Source organism: Salmo trutta, chromosome 34 (assembly GCF_901001165.1).
Source record: "Salmo trutta chromosome 34, fSalTru1.1, whole genome shotgun sequence".
NCBI lineage: Eukaryota > Metazoa > Chordata > Actinopteri > Salmoniformes > Salmonidae > Salmo > Salmo trutta.
Window position 1 is genome coordinate 25,650,303 of NC_042990.1, and position 25,549 is coordinate 25,675,851.

Below are 25,549 nucleotides of genomic sequence, written 5' to 3' on the forward strand. Positions count from 1 at the left end.
TCACTCCCAAAATACCCATGTAGGCTTGTTGAAGATGGACAGACTATAGCTATTGTCTTTGTGTAGGCTACCCTGTGTTCTTAATACTCATCTATCAAGGTATCTTGTTCTGCAAATACAAGTGGTGTTCTAAAACAATTAAATGCCATTCTAATAATGTATAACACGCTAGATCTAGCCTAATACTTTGACTCTACATAAAGCATTACTATATATGTGTTGAATCAACTGTTTGAATCAACGTTGCTTCCACGTCATTTCAATGACATTAAATTGAACCAACGTGGAATAGACGCTGAATTGACATCTGTTTCCAGTGGGAACGCTCTCCACGTTCTGAGTGCAATTACGTACTACATGTCCCAGAGACCATAGCGCAGCTGCTTGCCCGATCTGTCACTCCTCCTCAACATTTTACCGGAGAATAGGAGTGGGTCTGGGTGCATAGTCTGAATAGCAACGTACTACGTCTGGGAATATTCGTGCACGGTAGAGAACGTTCCTCAGAGTTTTGAATACAATTTGTTTTGAGGGTTTACCAAGACGTATTCATTTTATGTAAATTCTTTATTAAATGCGGGGTTTTCTGAGGTGGTGGAGCCGCACTGCACAAATCCAACGAGTTTCAATTCAACAGTAGCCTAACGACCGACTGCCATTCATGGATGGTCTTCTATGGTAAGTGGTCTCCAGACTCCTTCATCAGCGAATGTAGAAAGTTGCGTCTTCATGTCGACAGGTCCGTTTATTTCGAATGGTATTGAGGTGTGGGTTTGGGTTGCTATAGGCACATTTTCCCGAAACTTCATTGATATGTCTTTTTTAATTTGTATTATGCCGCAGCACCGCAATGCGAGGAAGGCGGGCGTCGAACAGCCGATTTGAGGAATGAACCACATTTTGGGGGAATATTGATTAGGGAGATAGTAGCCGTGTTTCTCAACTTCACAGTTGAAAAACTCGACTAGGGTGATAGGGCACATGGGTTGCAGGGAGACCGCTATAGGATGATGGGTGTAATCTGCTTCAACTAGTTGGAGCGCAGAATCAAATTTTCTGCTTAGTTAGGCTAGTTGGCAATTTAATATATTGCAATACAGCAGTTACAATTTGGGGGATCAATTCAAAGTTGAATGCTGTGCATCTCCTTGCTTGCTGCCCTGCGTTTGCCATGAGTTCTCAGTTTTTACTGAGAAGTATATTCATTCCTTCCTATTTCATATTGTATGCTTTTCAAAAAGCCACACATGTATTATGGATAAGAAGACATTAGACTTGGCATGCATGGTATTAATATAAAGAAGCTTTTACACTTTCAAGACAAATGTAGAGACTAGAGCATTGGCCTCTTGCAAAGATTTTGTTTGTCTATTTTCTTCAAGCACTACCGTTTTTAGTTTTATAGTCAATGAAATTAATGTCCTCTGGTATTTGGCACTCAATTTTTATAACAGTGACATTACCCTGGTGTTGAGATGCAAATGTACTTCCTGCATGGGTACAGATATAAACTGGGTATATAGTCACACAGCAAGACCAGCAGCAGGTGACAGTAGGTGTATTATATTCTACTTAGTACCCTGATGGTATATTGAGATGCCCAGTGTTACCCTGCAATGGCCTCCATAACATAAAGATGCTTGTGTTATATTATATCAGAAGGATTGAGTTCAGATTGATGACTGGGCCAGTAGCTAAAGACTAGCAGACCCTGTCATTAGACAGACAAACAGCATTGACTTTATTGACACCAACAGGCTTAGAGGTTTCTCCCTACCACTGGTATGGCAGGCTGGCACTTACTGTTCCCCTGTGCCAAGAGAAACGCCCTCCCTCGGTCTGTGTGGACGTCCAGTGTGTGTGTGTTGTCAGTGTGTGTGTGTGTGTAGTCTGTCTACTGGGATTAAAAAGAAGAGCTCAGGCTTCCCAGATTCTCTGGCTAGTTTGGCAGTATGCAGTGCAGACAACCACTACTACTGTAACATAACAATCATCACATTAGTTTGACCACATGTTGGACGCTTCGCTCAGGGAGACGGTTACTCTCTGCTGTACTATACCACAGTGAGTTTATTGACTGATAGTAGTTACTGTTCATCTAAAGTCTTGATATAAACAAGTCAAATGATTGATTTAATAAGACGACAGCGTTAACAGCTGCGTTCGTTAATGCCAGCTTATTACACCTTCATGTCAAAGATGTGGATTGAATCAGTTTCAAGTTTTATTAGTTGTATGTACAAAATACACATGGTATACATCGTCCAACGAAATGCTTACAGCTCAGCTAGACATCCTAGTTTTTCACTGATAGTAATATAATAGTGATTGTGTTTGACAACCTGGATTGAAGCAGACAACAGTGCGTGCGGGACATATCTGTCATAAATTCAACCCCTACATTAGTGGTGTACTATGTCAGGTCAAAATGAGTCGTAGGGATACTGGCAGCTGTGGTGGAGGGGACTTGAAGTGCACTTCTTCAGCACACACAACTACATTCTTCTAAAACACTGGGAACTAACACGACTACGTTCTAATAAAACACTGGGAACTAACACGACTACGTTCTAATAAAACACTGGGAACTAACACGACTACGTTCTTCTAAAACACTGGGAACTAACACGACTACGTTCTAATAAAACACTGGGAACTAACACGACTACGTTCTAATAAAACACTGGGAACTAACACAACTACGTTCTTCTAAAACACTGGGAACTAACACGACTACGTTCTAATAAAACACTGGGAACTAACACAACTACATTCTTCTAAAACACTGGGAACTAACACGACTACGTTCTTCTAAAACACTGGGAACTAACACGACTACGTTTTAATAAAACACTGGGAACTAACACGACTACGTTCTTCTAAAACACTGGGAACTAACACGACTACGTTCTAATAAAACACTGGGAACTAACACGACTACGTTCTAATAAAACACTGGGAACTAACACGACTACGTTCTAATAAAACACTGGGAACTAACACGACTACGTTCTTCTAAAACACTGGGAACTAACACGACTACGTTCTTCTAAAACACTGGGAACTAACACGACTACGTTCTTCTAAAACACTGGGAACTAACACGACTACGTTCTTCTAAAACACTGGGAACTAACACGACTACGTTCTTCTAAAACAGTTCTTCTAAAACACTGGGAACTAACACGACTACGTTCTTCTAAAACACTGGGAACTAACACGACTACGTTCTTCTAAAACACTGGGAACTAACACGACTACGTTCTTCTAAAACACTGGGAACTAACACGACTACGTTCTTCTAAAACACTGGGAACTAACACGACTACGTTCTTCTAAAACACTGGGAACTAACACGACTACGTTTTAATAAAACACTGGGAACTAACACGACTACGTTCTAATAAAACACTGGGAACTAACACGACTACGTTCTAATAAAACACTGGGAACTAACACGACTACGTTCTAATAAAACACTGGGAACTAACACGACTACGTTCTTCTAAAACACTGGGAACTAACACGACTACGTTCTTCTAAAACACTGGGAACTAACACGACTACGTTCTTCTAAAACACTGGGAACTAACACGACTACGTTCTTCTAAAACACTGGGAACTAACACGACTACGTTCTTCTAAAACACTGGGAACTAACACGACTACGTTCTTCTAAAACACTGGGAACTAACACGACTACGTTCTTCTAAAACACTGGGAACTAACACGACTACGTTCTTCTAAAACACTGGGAACTAACACGACTACGTTCTTCTAAAACACTGGGAACTAACACGACTACGTTCTTCTAAAACACTGGGAACTAACACGACTACGTTCTTCTAAAACACTGGGAACTAACACGACTACGTTCTTCTAAAACACTGGGAACTAACACGACTACGTTCTTCTAAAACACTGGGAACTAACACGACTACGTTCTTCTAAAACACTGGGAACTAACACGACTACGTTCTTCTAAAACACTGGGAACTAACACGACTACGTTCTTCTAAAACACTGGGAACTAACACGACTACGTTCTTCTAAAACACTGGGAACTAACACGACTACGTTCTTCTAAAACACTGGGAACTAACACGACTACGTTCTTTTGAAACACTGGGAACTAACACGACTACGTTCTTTTGAAACACAGGGAACCACGAGGACTTTGGTCACCTTCTGAGTGAGAGGAGCACACTTCAGTTGTCCAAGTGTTTCTACAGCTGGGATTAGAGACAATGTGTGAAGTAGAGGTTGACCGATTATGATTTTTCTACGCCGATACCGATTATTGGAGGGCCAAAAAAAGCCGCTGCCGATTAATCTGCCGATTTTTGGAAAAACGCATACAAAAAAATATATAAAAAAATAAATACAAAAAATGTATTTATGTGTAATAATGACAATTACAACAATACTGAATGAACAGTTATTTTAACTTAATATAATACATCAATAAAATCAATTTGGCCTCAAATAAATAATGAAACATGTTCAATTTGGTTTAAATAATGCAAAACAAAGTGTTGGAGAAGAAAGTAAAAGTGCAATATGTGCCATGTAAGAAAGCTAACGTTTAAGTTCCTTGCTCAGAACATGAGAACATATGAAAGCTGGTGGTTCCTTTTAACATGAGTCTTCAATATTCCCAGGTAAGAAGTTTTAGGTTGTAGTTATTATAGGAATTATAGGACTATTTCTCTCTATATACGATTTGTATTTCATATACCTTTGACTATTGGATGTTCTTATAGGCACTTTAGTATTGCCAGTGTAACAGTATAGCTTCCGTCCCTCTCCTCGCTCCTACCTGGGCTCGAACCAGGGACACATCGACAACAGCCACCCTCGAAGCAGCGTTACCCATGTAGAGCAAGGGGAACAACTACTCCAAGTCTCAGAGCGAGTGACGTTTGAAACGCTATTAGCGCGCACCCGGCTAACTAGCTAGCCATTTCACATCGGTTACACCAGCCTAATCTTGGGAGTTGATAGTCTTGAAGGGGTGGGTATAATTTGTGGAACGTTCCAACAGGAATCTGTTCCAAAAAACGTAAAGTAGAAGGTTGCCAACCAACAACGCATACAAAGTAGCAATGCATACAAACCTAGCTAACTAGCTGCCGAATAGGCATCAACTCACCACGTAGCTTATTCTTAATGTTTGTCCATAGGCAACCAGAGTGAGGACATACATTTTTCGGAAAAAACGTGATGAGTGAAAAACGCAATGAAATAGACCACCCCTATCCGGTATATTATTCTGCCGCTATACAACTTTGTATGTTTTGTTTTTTGGCAACCTTGTTATTTACGAAGTTTTTGGAATAGATTCCTGTTGGAACGTTCCACAAATTATACCCACCCGGCTTGAAGTCATAAACAGCTTGAAGCACAGCGAAGAGCTGCTGGCAAAACGCACGAAAGTGCTGTTTGAATGAATGCTTACGAGCCTGCTGCTGCCTACCACCGCTCAGTCAGACTGCTCTATCAAATATCAAATCATAGACTTAATTATAACATAATAACACACAGAAAAAACGAGCCTTAGGTCATTAATATGGTAGAATCCGGAAACTATCATCTCAAAAACAAACGTTTTTTCTTTCAGTGAAATACGGAACCGTTCCGTATTTTATCTAACGGGTGGCATCCCTAAGTCTAAATATTCCTGTTACATTGCACAACCTTCAATGTTATGTCATAATTACATAAAATTCTGGCAAATTAGTTCGCAACGAGCCAGGCGGCCCAAACTGTTGCATATACCCTGACTGCGTGCAATGAACGCAAGATAAGTGACACATTTTCATGTTAGCAGGCAATATTAACTAAATATGCAGGTTTAAAATATATACTTGTCTATTGGTTTTAAAGAAAGGCATTGATGTTTATGGTTAGATACATTGGTGCAACGGCAGTGCTTTTTTCGCAAATGCGCTTGTTAAATCAACACCCTTTGTCGAAGTAGGCTGTGATTCAATGATAAATTAACAAGCACCGCATCGATTATATGCAACGCAGGACACGTTAGATAAACTAGTAATATCATCAACCATGTGTAGTTAACTAGTGATTATGTTAAGATTGATCGTTTTTTATAAGATAGGTTTAATGCTAGCAAGCAACTTACCTTGGCTTCTTGCTGCCCTCGCGTAACAGGTAGTCAGCCTGCCATTCAGGCTCCTCGTGGAGTGCAATGTAAGGTAGGTGGTTAGAGCGTTGGACTAGTAACCGGAAGGTTGCAAAAACGAATCCCTGAATCCCCCCTGAACAAAGCAGTTAACCCCCGTTCCTAGGCCGTCATTGAAAATAAGAATGTGTTTTTAATCTGACTTGCCTAGTTAAATAAAGGTGTAATAAAATAATAATAATAAAAAATAAACGGAAAATCGGTGGCCAAAAATACAGATTACCGATTGTTATGAAAACTTGAAATCAGCCCTAATTAATCGGCCATTCCGATTAATCGGTCGACCTCTAGTGTGAAGGTGTCTGCACCGCACCCACTGGGCTTCTCAACCTTGATTCTACTGATAGCTAGACCTAGTGATAGGGATGCCATAAACGTATAACAGGATTATTGCCCAATTTATTTAAATAGGCCTTACTGATCTAGGCTAATGTATATCTATCTCACACATGCTTGATTATCCACTTCAGAAAGCTTGAAAAGTGTTTGTTACCATCATTCGGATGTAAACAGTGAGGTGTCTGGTTCTCCACTCTGACACTCTGAGAGGCAATTACTTCAACATGTTCCATTTGACACCTTTGAACATTAAACTGGTTTACCTCAGGGGCTGAGAGTTAAATTGTGAAAATTGCTAAGGTCCCCCGGTTGATAAGTGTTTGTGTGTCTGTGCATGCATGCGTCTGTGTGTGTGTGTGTTGGGATGCTAATGGTTTAGGCAGGTTTGTTCTGTTAACCACAGGGATGTTTATATGAGATGTAGATTCTGATCACACAAGCTCAATAAGGTAGTCTAGGAAACAGGAAGTACTCTTGAGCCACCTCAGAGCCATTCCTCTCCCTCAGCCGCAGTCACACTGGTGTTGGAGGGCCAGTAGGAGGCACTCTTTCCTCTGGTCTAAAAAAATATCCCAATGCCCCAGGGTAGTGATTGGGGACACTGCCCTGTGTAGGGTGCCGTCTTTCGGATGGGACGTTAAACGGGTGTCCTGACTCTCTGAGGTCATTAAAGATCCCATTGCACTTATCGTAAGAGTAGGGGTGTTAACCCTGGTGTCCTGGCTAAATTCCCAATCTGGCCCTCATACCATCACGGCCACCTAATCATCCTCAGCTTCCAATTGGCTCTTTCATCCCCCTCCTCTCCCCTGCAACTATTCCCCAGGTCGTTGCTGTAAATGAGAATGTGTTCTCAGTCAACTTACCTGGTAAAATAACGGTAAAATAAATAAAATAAAAACACTGTCAGCAAGCCTCTGTCAGCAGGGTGTTTGACAACCGTGGTTATAGTGAAAAGGGCTTTGTTGGCACTAAAACTTTCACTTTGTGCTTCTCCTCACCTACTCTAATTTCCAGGCTTCAAAAGCCTCTCTATCTTCAGAGAACTCCCATTCCTTTCCCCCCTGCAAGCCTAAATTATTGAATTTAGTTTAGGCTACAAAACCATTTCCATTATTCCTAATTTCTCCAATAGCAATGGAATTAACAATTCACTCACCAGAAACTGTAAATGCTTTCTTATTATAGTTTAATACTATCCGTGTGTTTCAGGTGAAACTTGTAAACCTTTTCTGAAGATGTCATGGCAGAAACAGAGGGAGGAGGTGGAGATGTATCGAAGCCAAGGACAGACATTAAGAGAGGGATGAAAAAATAAAGAGAAATACAGAGAAAAGGAATGAGAGAGAGTAAATGCTAATCATAAAATGAAGGTATTGATCTCTCCTCGTCAGACCATTGTTGGTGATCTTTAGATTCTCCTTACTGCTATTGACCCTGGCCAAATTGATTTTCTATTTGGACATGAACGTTGTTAGAGCACTTGTTGCCATGGCCTTCAGAGCCTGTTAGTAGAGGCAATGATTGGATCAAGAACAACTGAAGAGACACAATTTTCAACAGACAGGTACATTTCTCAAAGGTCATTCCATTACATTGACATTCCTGATGGTGGGAAAATGTGTTGATCCACTTTAATATCCACTAATATGAATTGATGCTGGAAAAACTCAATAACACCAAATTCACCCAGGATTCTCATCTGAACCTCACTGTACTATTCATTACCTAACCAGATAAGGAAATGTCCTGGCTGTGATATTCAAAACAGGGAATCCACCTAAAGTCCTATCTGGCTGCATTGCAGAATACCTATTCATCGATTTTACTAATGGTTTTATAATAGAGGCTTAGTTATTCTGTGACCCACTGAACAAGACAAACAGCTTCCAGATCAAGATCACTTAATGTTAGCTGCCATCTTGATCATGTTTACTGTGTGATTCAAAACCCTATGATTGACGTGTTTACCCTGCTCCAACTTCACTCATTAGATCAGCTTTTGTTTTGTTGTGGTTGTTTGGTTTCCTATTGAATGACAGTAGTTGATTATGACAGGGAGTAAGTCAGTGTGTCATGAGAAAGTGTCATTTGTCTGGTTCTGATGATTCATTGGGATGTCATGCCATGTCTACAATAGTCTCATGGGATGAGTCTCAAATTGCATCTTATTCCGTATATAGTGCACTACTTTTGACCAGGGCCCTAGTATACTATATAGGGAATAGGGTGCCATTTGGAATTTAGCTCTGTGCGACACGTTGAAAACAACAGTGAGGGTAGTGTGGCGTGGGTAAAGGCCACAGCAGGGTACAGGGAAGTGAACACCCGGTCACATGGAAGGCTAGCTACACCCTGTTCCTCTACAATTAGGCGTGCACTTTAAAAGCCAAATGAAGCAATACACAGAGACATATAAGACATCTGGTTGTCAGGTAGGCAACGCCTTAGAAACATGTCACTCTTGGACTGTCATTGTATTCTAGTCTTTGGAATGTTGGATCACTATTGTCTGAATTCCTTTTCTCAGGTTTAGCACCTACACTACCTGCCAAATGTATGTGGACACTCATTCAAATTATTGGGTTCGGCTATTTCAGCCACACCTGTTGCTGACAGGTATATAAAATCGAGCACACAGCTATGCAGTCTCCAGAGACAAACATTGGCAGTAGAATGGCCTTACTGAAGAGCTCAGTTACTTTCAGTTACTTACGGGGCACTGTCATCGGATGCCACCTTCTCCAACAAGTCAGTTCGTCTAGAGCTACCTCGGTCAACTCTAATTGCTGTTATTGTGAAGTGGAAATGTCTTGGAGAAACAACAGCTCAGCTGCGAAGTGTTAGGCCACACAAGCTCACAGAACGGGACTGCTGAGTGCTGTAGAGCATAAAGATCGTCTGTCCGCTGTTGCAACACTCACTACCTAGTTCCAAACTGCCTCTGGAAGGAACGCCAGCACAAGAACTGTTCGTCGGGAGCTTCATGAAATGAGTTTCCATGGCCGAGCAGCCGCATACAAGACTAAGATTACCATGTGCAATGCCAAGAGTCGGCTGGAGTGGTGTAAAGCTCCCCGCCATTGGACTCTGGAGCAGTGGAAATGTGTTCTCTGGAGTGATGAATCACGCTTCACCATCTAGCAGTCAGAAGGACAAATCTGGGTTTGGCGGATGCCAGGAGAACACTACCTGCCCGACTCCATAGTGCCAACTGTAAAGTTTGGAGAAGGAATAATGGTCTGGGGCTGTTTTTCATGGTTTGGGCTAGGTCCCTTAGTTCCAGTGAAGGGAAATCTTAACCCTACAGCGTACAATGACATTCTAGACCATTCTGTGCTTCGAACATTGTGGCAATAGTTTGGGGAAGGCCCTTTCCTGTTTCAGCATGACAATGCACAATGGTCCATACAGAAATGGTTTGTCGAGATCGGTGTGGAAGAACTTGACTGGTCTGCACAGAGCCCTGACCTCAACCCCATCAAACACCTTTGGGATGAATTGGAACGCCGACTGCGAACCAGGCCTAATCGCCCAACATCCGTGCCCGATCTCACTAATGCTCTTGTGGCTGAATGGAAGCAAGTCCCACCAGGAATGTTCCAACATCTAGTGGAAAGCCTTCCCAGAAGAGTGGAGGTTGTTATAGCAGCAAAGGGGGGATAAACTCCATGTTAATGGCCATCATTTTGGAATGAGATGTTCGACGAGCAGGTGTCCACATACTTTGGTGCCCACATACTTTTCCATGTAGTGTACTATAACTACTGCCAGACGTGTTTGTCCAGACTCCAGACACAGTTCACATCACGCCGTGTCTGATTTTGCCTGTCCAACACACACTGTTATCAACCGGGGGCCCTTAGCAATTTTCTCAGGATAACAGGGAGGAGGGAGGTTAAAGCTTGTGTCTGATAGTTGTCCTGTTGTTGGGAAGCCAGCGTTGCGTCTCTGCTGCTGCACTGCTCAAGTAGACATTTCCCAAGTATCGCCTGGCGACTGGCCCTTTCAAAGTACACACTGCCGATGTGATTAAATAGACGTGCCATAGCGGTGATGGGAAATCAGAGGTCTCCCTCAGGATTGTGGATAACTTGACACGTATCATTCGTTCCCCTCCTGTCATTAGTACAGACCTGATGAGACTGGGGAAACAAAGCTGTGTGCATCCAGTTATAGGTTATTATTTTGCCCCATACACACTGGGGGGATGTGACTCTAACACTGGGGGGATGTGACTCTAACACTGGGGGGATGTGACGCTAACACTGGGGGGATGTGACGCTAACACTGGGGGGATGTGACGCTAACACTGGGGGGATGTGACGCTAACACTGGGGGGATGTGACGCTAACACTGGGGGGATGTGACGCTAACACTGGGGGGATGTGACGCTAACACTGGCGGGGATGTGACGCTAACACTGGCGGGGATGTGACGCTAACACTGGCGGGGATGTGACGCTAACACTGGGGGGGATGTGACTTTAACACTGGGGGGGATGTGACTTTAACACTGGGGGGATGTGACTTTAACACTGGGGGGATGTGACTTTAACACTGGGGGGATGTGACTTTAACACTGGGGGGATGTGACTTTAACACTGGGGGGGATGTGACTCTAACACTGGGGGGATGTGACTCTAACACTGGGGGGATGCGACGCTAACACTGGGGGGATGCGACGCTAACACTGGGGGGGATGCGACGCTAACACTGGGGGGGATGCGACGCTAACACTGGGGGGGATGCGACGCTAACACTGGGGGGGATGCGACGCTAACACTGGGGGGGATGCGACGCTAACACTGGGGGGGATGCGACGCTAACACTGGGGGGGATGCGACGCTAACACTGGGGTAACACTGGGGGATGCGACACTAACAGAGTTACATAGTTGACTCCTAGCTTGAGGGTGGGCGTCAAGGACTGATTGGTCCATTTGGAGATGACTTGCTGTGCTGTGACCCGAGGTGGCTGAGCTGGTTGTTGCTGTGGCTGCTGCCTGCTGTATGAAATCTGATAGGATAGAACAAGACAGAACAGTACTGTGTGTGTGCAGTGTGTTGCTGTTTCTGTATGATTTGACACAGACAGAGGGAAGAACCTCATCTCACACTCCACTGGATAACAACATTGCAGGGAGACCGGGAGAGAGACACAAACCAACGCACACACACACTCACACTCACACACATACACTGAAGCTCTGCCACCATCTGACTAGGTGGCCCTGTGTAGTCTTAACACTTCCTGTAGAGGAAGGCATTATTAATGTGTTTTTAAATCAGGTCTCAGAGTGTCTGTGTGTGTCTTATGGTCATGTGTTGATGAGAAACACGAGCTTCATTCAACAGCAACACACCACCCAACATCCCTGGAGGACTTGTTGGAAGATAAGGAAGGGAAGCGCTGCTAAGGTACACAATAGTAGGTTTTGGTAGACAGAAGGTTCTAAGGTACACAATAGTAGGTTTGGTAGACAGAAGGTACTAAGGTACACAATAGTAGGTTTTGGTAGACAGAAGGTTCTAAGGTACACAATAGTAGGTTCTGGTAGACAGAAGGTTCTAAGGTACACAATAGTAGGTTTTGGTAGACAGAAGGTGCTAAGGTACACAATAGTAGGTTCTGCTAGACAGAAGCTGCTAAGGTACACAATAGTAAGTTTTGGTAGACAGAAGGTACTAAGGTACACAATAGTAGGTTCTGGTAGACAGAAGGTGCTAAGGTACACAATAGTAGGTTTTGGTAGACAGAAGGTGCTAAGGTACACAATAGTAGGTTTTGGTAGACAGAAGGTGCTAAGGTACACAATAGTAGGTTCTAGTAGACAGAAGCTGGTCTTTGGTAAAAGGGTAAATTGGTCATCAAAAAGAAAGGAGGACCAAGGCACTCTTCATATAATGAATGGAAATGCCTTTATTTGTATGACATGTTCAATGGAAACAAAGTTTAAAAACTCTTGAGGCGTTTCGGCTGCATGGCCTTCGTCAGGGAGTACCCTGAAGACCTGTTGCATCGGACTCAACAACCAAAAGACACACGATGATAAACACAAACAACCATGTGTCTGTTTGTATGTCAGGAGGAGAGTCATCAAGGGCCTATGGTCCCTGAGGTGCAGTGGGCCTGTTAGTAGGCTTGTCTATTGATAAGAGGGACTGGTCTTGTTTATAGCCTTTTCTCCCGGCTATATGATCTGAGAACTATGCAGATGGTCTATAGAAACATGTTCAGATGTTTCTCATGTTTCTGGTGTGCAGTTGTAGTTTGTTTTACTGTATTTGTACATTAGATACATAGTGGGCGGAGTCAGATGTCTGATAACATGAAATGCAGTGCAGGTTTTGCTTACTGTGTTGTTTTTTTCACTGATTGCAATCAGAGGAGACGTGATGACCTGTCAAGTGGCCTTGCATCGAACGGAAGGTGGAGGCTCCTGGCAGAGAGGGGGCATCTTCCAGTCTGAGAAAGACCTTATCTACCTCCTCCCTCTCTTTACCTCCCCTCTTCTCTCCCCACTCTCCTTCTTTCTGGAAACTTCCCAATCAGCAGTATCTGGTGTCCTGTCTATCGGTAGTCTTGGGTGGGCGGAGGGACGGGGACGTGGATATTTATCCTCCTAATTACCCACAGTGCACCACACCACATAGCTTTTGTACTTTTCACAATTAAGGGGGACCTCCCTCTTCCTCTTCCTAATGGGTGGCTTGGCTGGGAAACCGCTTTGTTATCTAGCTGGGGCATATTAATACAAAACGTAGGAGAACAACATGTAACAAAGGCCCTCTCTCAACACCAGTCCCAGTTCAGATAGGCAGTGCTATTCAGTGGACAGTGGACACACTAGTTCAAATCTTGTTATAGTTGGACCTTAGAAGCACTCAGGCTCAATATCAAACACTAAATCAAGAAGTTTGATATCATTGATGGAAAATCAATGATATGATATGATATGGGCAACAGTGTACTTCACCTGGTTGTCCAGGCTTGATCTGATCTGATTTGAGGCGAGTCTGGTCTGGAGCAACAAACTGCCTGTATCAGAGTCATAAAGTGCATTCTGAAAGTATTCAGACCCCTTGACTTTTTCCACATTGTTACATTACAGCCTTATTCTAACATGGATTAAATAGTTTTTTCGTCATCAATCTACACATAATGACTTTCTGCAAGTATGTGTGTGTGTGTGTGTGTGTGTGTGTGTGTGTGTGTGTGTGTGTGTGTGTGTGTGTGTGTGTGTGTGTGTGTGTGTGTGTGTGTGTGTGTGTGTGTGTGTGTGTGTGTGTGTGTGTGTGTGTGTGTGTATATACATGTACACACACACACACACATGACACCGGGGGGGAAAATGGCTAATTGGGCCCAATTTGGATCGGATGACATTTATATAAGTATTCAGACCCTTTACTCAGTACTTTGTTGAAGCACCTTTGGCAGCGATTACAGCCTCAAGTCTTCTTGGGTATGACGCTACAAGCTTGCACACCTGTATTTGGGAAGTTTCTCCCATTCTTCTCTCAAGCTCTGTCAGGTTGGATGGGGAGCGTTGCTGCACAGTTATTTTTAGGTCTCTCCAGAGATGTTAGATCGAGTTCAAGTCCCGGCACTGGCTGGGCCACTCGAGGACATTCAGAGATTTGTCCCCAAGTCACTCCTGTGTTGTTTTGGCTGTGTGCTTAGGGTCGTTGCCCTGTTGGAAGGTGAATTTCGCCCCAGTCTGAGGTCCTGAGGGCTCTGGAGCAGGTTTTCGTCAAGGAGATCTCTGTACTTTGCTCTGTTCATCTTTCCCTCGATCCTGGCTAGTCGCCCAGTCCCTGTCGCTGAAAAACATCCCCACAGCATGATGCTGCCACCATAATGCTTCACTGTAGGGATGGTGCCAGGTTTCCACCAGACGTGACGCTTGGCATTCAGACCAAAGAGTTCAATCTTGTTTCTCATCAGACCACAGCATCTTGTTTCTCATGGTCTTTAGGAAAAAAAGGCAGTCCTTTAGGTGCCTTTTGGCAAACTCCAAGTGGGCTGTCATGTGCCTTTTACTGAGGAGTGGCTTCCATCTGGCCACTCTACCATAAAGGCTTGATTGGTGGAGTGCTGCAGAGATGGTTGTCCTTCTGGAAGTTTCTCCCATCTCCACAGAGGAACTCTGGAGCTCTGTCAGTGTGTCCATTAGGTTCTTGGTCACCTCCCTGACAAAGGCTCTTCTCCCCCGATTGCTCAGTTTGGCCGGGCAGCCAGTTCTAGGAAGAGTCTTGGCGATTCCTAACTTCTGTCATTTAAGAATGATTGAGGCCACTGTGTTCTTGGGGACCTTCAATGCTGCAGAAATATTTTGGTACCGTTCCCCAGATCTGTGCCTTGACACAATCTTTTCTCGGAGCTCTACGACATTTCCTTCGACCTCATGGCTTGGTTTTTGCTCTGACATGCACTGTCAACTGTGAGACCTTATAGACAGGTGTGTGCCTTTCCAAATCATGTCGAAGCAATTGAATTTACCACAGGGGGACTCCAAGTTGTAGAAACATCTCAATTTCGAGTCTCATAGCAAAGGGTCTGAATACTTGTGCAAATAATGTATTTCTGTTTTTAATTTAATTTGCAAAGAATTTCTAAAAACGGGTTTTCGCTTTGTTATTATGGGGTATTGTGTGTAGATTGAGGAAAACTATTAATTTAATACATTTTAGAATAAGGCTGTAACGTAACAATGTGGAAAAAGTGAGACTTGGGAGGGATCACCCCTGGGTGAACTGTCTGATTACTGTATGTAGTGTTGTACGGTGTGTGTGTGAGAGCCTTCATATTGATAATGCTTCTGGTAATACAGTAGGATGGAGCCCATTTCACCAGAGAGAGCGTTCATATATCTGTTTCCCCTCAGAGTGCAGTAGTAACATGAGAAGGACAGCAAGGGATTCATCCACGTTATCCACCTCCCTTCCTTCACTGGGCAGATTGTTTACTGACGTTAGCCATCAAGGGAATTTCCTCTCTTCTCCTTACTCTCCAAAGACATAGGGCTCATTGAGTAAATCCGTGGCTGGCCGTTTGCCAAAGAGGACAACGGGGAAGCATATTTACAGATTGTCCGCTTTGGCAAACAACCCAGCCACGGATTTACTCAATGAGCCCTATGTCTTTGGAGAGTAAGGAGAACGTCAGTAAACAATCTGCCACTCATAGAGGAGATGGCCATGGGAGGGGGGGAGAGTGCGACTTTTTGACTTTCTTTTATGATACATCCTCATTTCATTAAAACGTCACTCACCCCCCCTTTAAAGAAAACAAATATCCCCTGTACTGCATGCTCTCCTTGCCCTCTATCCCATGATACAAAACAACACCACAAATCACAATAACCAAAACCTCACTACTTCTACAACCGTATAGCCATCCCATCTTCCCCAGCTGTACAGAGCCCCCGCCCGACACACCATATCTCCTGAAACATCGCCACACTTTTTATCATTCTATAGAACTTAAATTCCACCCTAAGGCACACAGAGACCATCCCATTAAACACTAGTAAAGGGTCTGTTATCCCCCCACCTTTGACCCTGTTCCTCCTTGTTGGCCAAATAGTCAACTTTGCCTGAGCAAACAGAAAACTCAACAACACACATTTGGCCTTTTCCTTATTTGAATACCTGTATCCCATTATAAACATCCCAACAGTAAAAACCACCCCCAACCTCTCACACAGACATTCCAACAGAGACATTAACCTGGCTCACACAGAAAACACATGAATCACACTTTCTTTCATAACACAGAAAGGACACCCCTGTCTGATTCCCGGTTCAACACGTACCAACCAGCTGTTAGTGGCCAGGGCTCCATGAAGAACCCTCCACTGGAGGTCCCCTGACCTCTTTGGTACTGGGGGTTTGTAAAGCCCCCTCCATCTAAAACCCACCATACTCTCCGCCCCACATACCCCCTGCCACTGATGTGCCTTCACTCCTGTTAGGCTCCTAATGTTCCTAACCTTAACGCAGAGGTTGTAGAGGGCTTTACCTCCCACCCCCTCAAACACCCCCAGGCTCGGAGTGTTAAGATCTAACAAGTCCTCCAGACCCCCTTGCCAGTCTCCAGTCTCTGCCGTCACCTGCAGTGGTGGCCCCTCCCCCTTTGGCCGCTCAAACACACCCCTTACCGGCTCAGACAGTGCCTCCTGGACCTCCTCCAGGAATCTCTCCAGCAGCCTAAGAGACGTTATTCCTGTTTGTTGTGCCAGGACTTCCGGGGTTTTCCTCCTCTCCCAGCAGTCGCAGGTCACCCAGCCTTTGTAAACCCGCTGCCATCAGTTGCCTCTGCAGGGTGGCCAACTGGACCGATCTCAAAGGGATGGCTGGGTTGTGGAAGATAGGCTCCTCCCACGCCCACAACCCAGGCTCCACACCCCCTTCTCGTATTGGCCTTAGCAGCTGCCAGGCCCTCAGCACTGCAGAGTAAAAATCTGAGAGACCTGCTGTACTCAGCCTCTCCAGCTTCATGAGGAACAGCTGCCGGTCCAACCCTAATCCGCCAGCTCTCCTCAGCAGAGCGCATGCTGGTTCCCTCCAGCCGACATCAGTATGGTACAGCAGTCTCTGCGCCGCCTTTAGTCGGAATGCAGCCACCCTGCTCTCCAGTTCCACCAGGCCCTGTCCTCCTTCGTGAATGGTCATGTACAACACTGCCGCCCTCAGCCAGTAATGGCCCGACCAGAAAAAATCCACCTGCAGACCGGCGGGGGGGTTGAGGACAGCCATTTTATGCCACAGGGAAGATGCCACCAGGTTGTTGATTATCAGCACCCTCCCTCTATATGACACTTGGGACAGGAACCACCTCCACCTGGCCAGTCTTGACACCACTGCCTGTGACAGCCCTTCCAGTTCTTCCTGACCCACCTCTCCGAGCCCAGGTATACCCCCAACACTTTAAGCCCTTCACAACCCCACTGCAAACCCCCTGGAACCAGAGGGGGGCCCTATCCCTCCATGTCCCACATAACAGAGCTTTGCTCTTGCCCCAGTTTACCTTAGCTGATGAAGCTCCCTCGTACACCTTCAGACTGGTCTCTAGTGCCTGCATATCCTGACCATCCCTGACCTTCACAGAAACATAATCTGCATATGCTGACACACCCATGCCTGTCCAGCACACTCCCTGCAGTCTCCTGCATTGCAGGCCCAAAATATGTTCAATGGCTAGTGTATATAACTGCCCTGATGTACACAATACACCCAGACTGGCCTACTGAGCCCCGCTCCCACCTTGACCATACAACATCTTCACACAGGCCAAAGACTTTTCCCCAAACACAGACATCACATTAAACAGATACTCATGGTTCACTCTATCAAAAGCCTTATCTTGGTCTAAAGAGACCCGTTCAAAGTTCACATTAGAAACTCTCGACATGTCCAACCCGTCCCTGATTAAGAACAAGTTGTCTGTGATTGAGCGTCCCGGTACACAAGATGTCTGGTCCTTGTGTACTATCGAGTCCAGATGGGACTTCAGTCTGTTAGAGAGGACCTTGGCAAATATCTTGTAGTCCGCACAGAGCAATGCCACAGGCCTCCAAGTTCAAACAAGTCCCCTTCCTTGGATAGGAGAGTCAGAGCCGCCCGACGGCAGCTCATCGGCAACTCTCCTACCCCGACGCACTCGCGCAAAAGAAGTCCAGTCCAATTATTCCCCAGATTTTTTAATAAAACTCCACTGGGAGTCCATCAACCCCTGGTGCACGGCTGGGGGACATCTGGGTTACGGCCTCTGCCAGTTCATGGGACAACAGAGGAATGTTCATTTCATCCCTCTGTGCCAGAGAGAGCTTAGGGAGTCCTGCGAACAAGACCTGAGCACACATAGGATCACACATTTCTGTCCTATACAACTCAGTATAAAACTCCACAGTCCGCTCCCGCATCTCCCCCACCACAGAGGTCACCCGCCCATCAGAAAGCCATAGACAATGCATACCCTTGGCTTCACCGCTCTGTCTTTCCAAACCAAAGAAGAAGGAGCTGGGAGCATCCATCTCCTTGAGCATGGAGAACCTAGCTCTTACAAGTGCTCCCTTTGCTTTAACCTGGAAAAAACTGCCCAGGTCCCTATGTAATTCAGCTAAATTAGCCTGCAGGCCTACATTGCCTTGCCCCACCATCTCTACCTCCATCTCACTAATACTACGCTCGAGTTCCCCCAATACTCTCGTAGCCTCTGAAGATGAGAGCTGTATACTGTTGACAGAAAAGCAGAATTTAGACTTCACACATCCCAAAATTGACTCAGAGACTCATACTCCTCTCTTTGCTGCCCCCACCTTTCCCAAACAGTCTGGAAACCTGAGCAAAAAGTAGCATCTTGTAAGAGACTTCTAATAGGATGCCTGCCAATGCCCTGGTGAAATAGACAGCCGAGTCATGGTTATGTGGTGACCAGAAAAACCCACCAGGAGAATGGTAGCACCTAACAGCTTATTGCTCTGATTCTTGGACATGTAAAACCGATCAAGTCGGGCTGCACTCACCCAAGCCCCCAAAAACCTTCACCCATGTATCTTGTGTTGGGATGTCTAGTTCTCCAAACATCCATTAGGTCAAACTGATTAATGATGTCCCTTAACACCCCACTAAGCCTGAATGAGGCTCCTCCCCATTTGTCTTTCGTAAAATACATGGTACAGTTCCAGTCCTCGCCGACCACCAGCGTCTTCTCAGGCGCTACCTGTGAGAGTTCCTGTCTAAGACACCCAAACAGAACCCCCTCTCTCTCCCTGTGTTAGGCGCATACACATTTATAAGGAGAAAACCCTGATTGTTCATTTCTGATTCTACTACAAGCGGTCTACCCATACACACCTCCTTTGAGGAGCAAATTTTTACAGACAGACCCGGTACAAAAAGGACTGCCACCCCTGCACTAAGATTTATCCCACGGCTCAACACACTTTCCCCTTTCCACCAGAGCCCCCAATCGACTTCATTCAACACATCACTGTGTGTCTCCTGCAGAAACAACACCGGTACTTTTTTTGTTTTACATATTCACCCAACACACTCCTCTTTCCCGCATCTCTGGCGCCATTTATATTGAGCGATCCTACCCGAAGAGTCTCCCTAAGAAGTGGGAGAAAAGCTAGCAAAGAAAGAGACCAATGGCAAAGCTCAAAAAGCCCCCAGTGCCAGAAAGAAACTATACATCTAAACAGTGTCTGAAGGTAGACCTTTACCTACGGTCGTGACCCACTTCCTAAACCGTTTCCTGGGTGAGAACATCATGCCCCTAATTTTTCATAGCGTGTTGTACTGATCTTACAAACTTTCCTGGATCACAAAAAAAAGCGTAAATATTAACCTTTTTCCCTTTAGTCTTTTCCAGGTACTTTGACAGTTCACTCACCGTATACTTTGACCCCTCTGCCTGACTGGCTGTCAGCTTTGGAGCAATTGAGGAGGAGTCTGAAAAGAAAGCCTCCTCAGGGTCCCATGCTGACCACCTGCCTTTCCTCTCTAGTTGGGGCCTCCCCCCCAGCACCAGGCAAAGGTTATTTGGTGCCTTTGACCACACCAGCCTCTCCCCTCCCACCTCCTTTCTTCTCCCCCTTTTTCCTCTTCTGCTTGACACCCTCCTCCACCCCCCTAGTCTCTTACACTTCCCCACTATACTCTCCTCATCCACTAGCATAACCTGACTAGACCCAGCCTCATCTACACCACCCTCCATAGCATGACTAGACCCAGGCTCATCTACACCACCATCCATAACATGACTAGACCCAGCCTCATCTACACCACCATCCATAACATGACTAGACCCAGCCTCATCTACACCACCATCCATAACATGACTAGACCCAGCCTCATCTACACCACCATCCATAACATGACTAGACCCAGCCTCATCTACACCACCATCCATAACCTGACTAGACCCAGCCTCATCTACACCACCATCCATAGCATGACTAGACCCAGACTCATCTACACCACCATCCATAACATGACTAGACCCAGCCTCATCTACACCACCATCCATAACATGACTAGACCCAGCCTCATCTACACCACCATCCATAACATGACTAGACCCAGCCTCATCTACACCACCATCCATAACATGACTAGACCCAGCCTCATCTACACCACCATCCATAACATGACTAGACCCAGTCTCATCTACACCACCATCCATAACATGACTAGACCCAGCCTCAGCTACACCACCATCCATAGCATGACTAGACCCAGACTCAGCTACACCACCATCCATAACCTGACTAGACCCAGCCTCAGCTACACCACCATCCATAGCATGACTAGACCCAGCCTCAGCTACACCACCATCCATAGCATGACTAGACCCAGCCTCATCTACACCACCATCCATAGCATGACTAGACCCAGCCTCATCTACACCACCATCCATAACATGACTAGACCCAGCCTCAGCTACACCACCATCCATAACATGACTAGACCCAGCCTCATCTACACCACCATCCATAACATGACTAGACCCAGCCTCAGCTACACCACCATCCATAGCATGACTAGACCCAGCCTCAACTACACCACCATCCATAACCTGACTAGACCCAGCCTCATCTACACCACCATCCATAACCTGACTAGACCCAGCCTCATCTACACCACCATCTCTAGCATGACTAGACCCAGCCTCATCTACACCACCATCCATAGCATGACTAGACCCAGCCTCATCTACACCACCATCCATAGCATGACTAGACCCAGCCTCATCTACACCACCATCCATAACATGACTAGACCCAGCCTCATCTACACCACCATCCATAACATGACTAGACCCAGCCTCATCTACACCACCATCCATAACATGACTAGACCCAGCCTCAGCGAGATAGAGAACAGAGAGATGAACCTGGAGAAGAGCCCCCTAAGCAAGCTGGTCCTTGGGCTCTGTTCACAAACACAAACAGTCCCCAGGACAGCAACACAATTAGACCCAACCAAATCATGAGAAAACAAAAAGAAAATTACTTGACACATTGGAAAGAATTAACAAAAAAAATAGAAAACTAGAATGCTATTTGGCCCTAAACAGAGAGTACACAGTGGCAGAATACCTGACCACTGTGACTAACCCTAACTAAAGGAAAGCTTTGACTATGTACAGACTCGGTGAATGTAGCCTTGCTATTGAGAAAGGCCGCCGTAGGCAGACCTGGCTCTCAAGAGAAGACAGGCTATGTGCACTGCCCACAAAATGAGATGCACTTCCTAGCCTCCTGCCAAATGTTTGACCATATTAGAGATACACATTTCCCTCAGATTACACAGATCCACAAAGATTTAGAAAACAAACCCAATTTTGATAAACTCCCATATCTACTGGGTGAAATACCACAGTGTGCAATCACAGCAGCAAGATTTGTGACCTGTTGCAAAACAAAAGGGCAACCAGTGAAGAACGAACACCATTGTAAATACAACCTAAATTTATGTTTATTTATTTTCCCTTTTGTACTTAAACTATTTGCACATTATTACAACACTGTATATTGACATAATTACATTTGAAATGTCTTTATTCTTTTGGAACTTCTGTGAGTGTAATGTTTACTGTTAATAAACAAAAGTGAAATAAACAATAAAAATTATCTACTTCACTTGCTTTGGCAACGTTAACATATGTTTCCCATGCCAATAAAGCCCTTAAATTGAATTGAGAGAGAGCGAGAGAGAGAGCAAATGCATGCATGACTGGGCGATATGGCCTAAAAAATCATATCTCTATTTTTTTCTAACTTATGGGAGATTCACAATAAACAGTACCAGTCAAAAGTTTGGACACCTACTCATTCCAGGGTTTTTCTTTATTTTTGCTATTTTCTACATTGTAAAATAATAGTGAGACATCAAAACTATGAAATAACACATATGAAATCATGTAGAGTTACCTCTGCTGCAGAGGATAAGTTCATTAGAGTTACCAGCCTCAGAAATTGCAGCCCAAATAAATGCTTCAGAGTTTAAGTAACAGACACATCTCAACATCAACTGTTCAGAGGTGACTGCGTAAATCAGGCCTTCATGGTCAAATTGCTGCAAAGAAACCACTACTAAAGGACCGCAATAATAAGAAGAGACTTGCTTGGGCCAAGAAACGCAAGCAATGGACATTAGATCTGGTGGAAATCTGTCCTTTGGTCTGATGAGTCCAAGTTTGAGATTTTTGGTTCCAACCGCCGTGTCTTTGTGAGACGCAGAGTAAGTGAACGGATGATCTCCACGTGTGGTTCCCACCGTGATGCATGGAGGAGGAGGTGTGGGAGTGCTTTGCTGGTGACACTCTGATTTATTCAGAATTCAAGGCACACTTAACCAGCATGTCTACCACAGCATTCTGCAGCGATATCATTAGTGGGACTATGATTTGTTTTTCAACAGGACAATGACCCACCACACCTCGGCAGCTGTGTAAGGACTATTTGACCAAGAAGGAGAGTGATGGAGTGGTACATCAGATGACCTGGCCTCCACAATCACCCAACCTCAAACCAATTGAGATGGTTTGGGATGAGTTGGACCGCAGAGTGAAGGAAAAGCAGCCAACAATGTGTGAACTCCTTCAAGACAGTTGGGAAAGCATTCCTGGTGATGCTGGTTGGAGAATTCCAAGAGTGTGCAAAGCTGTCATCAAGGCAAAGGATGGCTACTTTGAAGAATCTCAAATATAAAATATATTTGGATTTGTTTAACACTTTTTTTGGTTACTACACGATTCCATATGTGTTATTTCATGATATTGATATCTTCACTATTATTCTACAATGTAGAAAATAGTAAAAAAAAATAAAGAAAAATCCTGGAATGAGTAGGTGTGTCCACTTTTGACTGGTACTGTATATCAGATTTATTTTATTCTCTAAATAAGCATTGTTGTTCAACTAAGGGTAAAATACACAGCATTTCAAACAGTCAACAATAATCGAATGAATTAAGGGCTTGTAAAGTTATACCTAGGCTAAATATTAGCCTTTCACAACCATAAGACCTACTAATAATTAAATGACTTACTTTTTTGCAATAATCTTTGATCTGGCTTTCAAGTCGGTCTATGGAAATCCCCTTTTTTGTTAAAAATGTAAATAGAATCATGCATAATGCACATTCACTAATAATGACTTGTAGCAGTCGTTAGGCTATGGAAAATGAACACAGGTCTCATCAACAATCTCTCAAGCCCACGTGCTAGAGATTAGCCAGCTAATCTTTATATTGTAGCCAATTTGGATCTATTTGCTAGCTAACAAGGTTGAACAGTTGAATTGTCATGAACACACCCTGTCTGTCTCCAGCTGTTTGAACAGCATGCTAGCCAGTCCACTTTGTTCAGATGTTGAAATCAAGTGGCCTACCTTATTTCTCAGAATGAGAACAAGTTTCCAATTCCTTATATAATTGTGTTTTATGCTTATTGCACATTTATAAAACACAGACTATATAGCTAGTTTAACAGTCTTTGGCTAAAATGCTGCTAGCGGTATCTCAATGCTGCGCGAGACAAACTGAACATTCATTTTCCAGAATCAATGTTCAGTAATGCTCTTGTTTTAATTGTGTAGCGACCCGCACAGACAGTGGTGGGTTAGGTGTTAGGCTATTAGTGGGTTGTGTCGTACTTACCAGTGTTCGCGGGGTCATGCCAATCAACCTGCTATCTGCCAATCACGGGAATGCCTGGAATGTTCAGATACCGGGCAGCCTGGTGGTTGGCGGAGTGGCGTGAAGGGGGGTTGGGCAGGGGGATGGAGCATTGGAAGTTAACCTCTCTGGCGCATGTGGGACGAACTCGTCCCACCTACGTAACAGCCACTGAAATCCAGTGGTGCGATTTTTGAATCGTTAGAAATACTATTACTTCAATTTCTCAAACATATGACTATTTTACAGCTATTTAAAGACAAGAATCTCGTTAATCTAACCCCACTGTCCGATTTCAAAAAGGCTTTACAACGAAAGCAAAACATTAGATTATGTCAGCAGAGTGCCCAGCCAGAAATAATCAGACACCCATTTTTCAAGCTAGCATATCATGTCACATAAACCCAAACCACAGCTAAATGCAGCACTAACCTTTTATGATCTTCATCAGATGACACACCTAGGACATTGTGTTATACAATACATGCATGTCTGTTCAATCAAGTTCATATTTATATCAAAAAACAGCTTTTTACATTAGCATGTGACGTTCAGAAAAAGCATAACCCCCGCAAACTTCCGGGGAATTTACTAACAGTTTGCTAAATTACTCACGATAAACGTTCACAAAAAGCATAACAATTATTTTAAGAATTATAGATACATTACTCCTCTATGCACTCGATATGTCCGATTTTTAAAATAGCTTTTCGGATGAAGCACATTTTGCAATAATCTAAGTACATAGCCCGGCATCACAGGGCTAGCTATTTAGACACCCACCCAGGTCAGCCTCCACCAAAATCACATTTCCTATAAGAAAAATGTTCTTACCTTGCTTGTTCTTCGTCAGAATACACTGCCAGGACTTCTACTTCAATAACAAATGTTGGTTTGGTCCCAAATAATCCATCGTTATATCCAAACAGCGACGTTTTGTTCGTGAGTTCTAGACACTATCAGAATGCTACATCACGGTCAAAAAATGTCTAAATATTCCATTACCGTACTTCGAAGCATGTCAACCGCTGTTTAAAACCAATTTTTATGCCATTTATCTCGTAGAAAAGTGATAATATTCCGACCGGGAATATGCATTGAGCCTAAACAGCCGAATAAAATTTCTCCTCAGGAGCGAATCGTGCACGCGCCTCATTCAAAGGTCCTCTGAGCCGCCACTTACCAAAGGCGATAATGTGTTTCAGCCTGAGGCTGCCTCGTCAACCTTCAGGTATTTCCCGGGTTCTGAGAGCCTATCGGAGCCCTGGGAATTGCCACGTTACAGCTAAGATCCTTACTTTTCAATAAACAGATGC

The 25,549-nt window shown here is 44.4% G+C and overlaps 1 protein-coding gene across 4 annotated transcripts in view; it reads left to right on the forward strand.

Annotated features, from left to right (window-relative positions):
• Positions 1-381: 381 nt before the first annotated feature.
• LOC115173913 (phosphoprotein associated with glycosphingolipid-enriched microdomains 1) overlaps positions 382-25,549 on the forward strand; it is a 99,779-nt gene continuing 74,611 nt past the window's right edge. For 3 of the 4 annotated variants that reach the window (XM_029732414.1, XM_029732416.1, XM_029732415.1), the window contains exon 1: positions 382-678. The gene's annotated coding sequence lies outside the window, so the exon portion shown is untranslated. The remainder of the gene's footprint in view (positions 679-25,549) is intronic. The other variant, XM_029732417.1, reaches the window with a different exon arrangement.